Consider the following 1811-nt stretch of genomic DNA (forward strand, 5'->3'; position numbering starts at 1 on the left):
AGATAGATAGATAGAGCACAAAGGAATATAACAGTTAATTAGTCCACACAGCAGTACAGAGGGCTAAGGTCAATTCCCTTCCATGGAACAGTTAATATACTGGAAGTCCTTCAACTTCTGAGGGCTGCTGGGTTCAAGGTCAAGGAAGCAGACAACTGAGTCCTGCCTAAGGCAAGGCAAGCAGTCCAGCCACAGACAGCAAACAGCAGGGCAAGTCACCAACTGTCAGCAGCTCAGGAGCTTAGCGAAGCAGGCCCGGATGGGATATTGAGCTCAAGCAATCAGGATGACAGAATCTGACAGCCTCAAGCTCAAGCGATGTATACCAGCAGCATGGTGAAACAGGTCTTGAAGACACCTAAAGCTCTAGTGACGTGATCCACGGGTTGGCTGTCCCACAGGTAGTGTAGATCACAAGTTGAGGCAGAGAACTAGCTGAAGCAGCAGCACGCTGGTCTGATCGCCAGACAGCAAGAGAGAGGGGCGGCACTTGCCGAGCCATTTATCTTTTTGCTCTTCAGTCAAACTGAAACCTTATTAATCCCACATATTCCTATTGGCGTGGCTGGCACAATACACCTACCTATCACAAATGATAAGGTGTAATATTTAACCTAACCACTTCTGGAAAAAAAAATCGACTTCACAGTGTTCTCTGTCTAATAGCAAGGCCATTCACATCCCTGGACTATGGTCAGAGGGCATTCACCTGAGGCTTAATCCATGCGGGGACCCTGAAAATAGATATTGGGCTTTTACTGTCACCCATAGCCTTCTGCAAAACGACTCTTCAGATTTTAAGTTCCAATACCATCCCCTCCTTTGTATTTGGATTATATAATTTACAATCCTTAGATCACACAGGCTAGTGTGCTTCTTCTCTATGGAGTTAGTTGATACCTCACTTAGATGACTCCTTGTTTTCAGACAAGACTTTAAGACCCCAGACACTAACCTTTCTGAATGCCAGGCACCATCCATTTTCTTCACCACACTTTGCTACAACAACCCTATCTTCAGTGATTTCTTCATGAGGGCTAGTATCAAATAGTCACCGAAAGTGTGCTATGGGTCAGTTCTACTCTACCCTATGGGGTCATTATGAGTTAGAATCAATTCAGGGGCATCCAACCACAGGATGACTTTGCTATTCCCTTTTTTCTTACTTTCTCCTCAATGACATCAGTCTGAAGGCCTAAGGACCTGACACGTCTCATCGCCAAATAAGTTCAGGAATTTCCATTTCGTTAAAAATTTCCAAAAATTCTGATCTAAAGATTCTACCTCACTTTACCTCCTGAAAGGTTGAGAGGCTTGGACCATTTTCATTTCACAGTAACATAGCATATTGAAGAAAAAGTTAAGAGAGTGAAAGAGAAGCTATAGACTGAGTAAGATGTTTACAAAACATATCTGATAAAGAACTTGTAGCCAAAATATACAGCAAACTCCTAAAGCTCAACAGTAGCGGTGCCAGGGTGGCTCAATTTGAGTTTGAGTACTAACCAATAAAGAGCCCCTGTGGTGTAGTGGGTTACATATTGGACTGCTAACTGTAAGAAAAGCAATCGGATCCTATCAGCCACTCCATAAGAGAAAGATGCAGCATTCTGCTTTCCTTCTATCCTTTCCCAGAGGGCCGTTATGAGTCAGAATCTACTCAACAGCAGAGAATTTGGTTGTTTTGTTTGTTTGCTTGTTTTTGATCAGCCACAAGGATGATGGTTCAAGTTCACCCAATGAAACTGCTGAAGAAAGGCCTGGTAATTTACTTCCATTCGAGTGTAGTCATTTCATGACTAAAAACCTTA

This window comes from Echinops telfairi, unplaced genomic scaffold, assembly GCF_000313985.2.
Source record: "Echinops telfairi isolate 266 unplaced genomic scaffold, ASM31398v2 ScPeMD7_24;HRSCAF=84, whole genome shotgun sequence".
NCBI lineage: Eukaryota > Metazoa > Chordata > Mammalia > Afrosoricida > Tenrecidae > Echinops > Echinops telfairi.